This window comes from Mastomys coucha, chromosome X (assembly GCF_008632895.1).
Source record: "Mastomys coucha isolate ucsf_1 chromosome X, UCSF_Mcou_1, whole genome shotgun sequence".
In the NCBI taxonomy this organism is placed as follows: domain Eukaryota; kingdom Metazoa; phylum Chordata; class Mammalia; order Rodentia; family Muridae; genus Mastomys; species Mastomys coucha.
The window spans coordinates 138,265,857-138,266,240 of NC_045030.1; positions in this window are offsets into that span (position 1 = coordinate 138,265,857).

Sequence of the window (384 nt, forward strand, 5' to 3'; positions counted from 1 at the left end):
ACTCACATGATATGAACTTAAAACTGACTAGGAAATTCAATAGTGGAAAGATGCGATGTATATACTTTTGTCTTATGTCTCCCTAAACCATGGATTCTTAACGTACCAGGTCAACGACTAGGTTGCAGGAGTTTCCTTGCTCATTTTTTTAATCTGGGGAACTAACAGAAGTGGGCTGAGATTACCAACAGCTGGACAGAGAATCCACAGAGCATGTGGAGTATTCGTACCTGTTCACAGTGGCTGGGCAGGGAAGCACAGTCTAGCAACCAGTTTTACCTGCATAACTTGCAATAAACTAATCCCCTTTCTGACGGCCTCCTAAACCAATCCAAGTCCAAGTTCATTCCTAGAAGCTGGTTAAGTCACTTTATTCTCACTTCA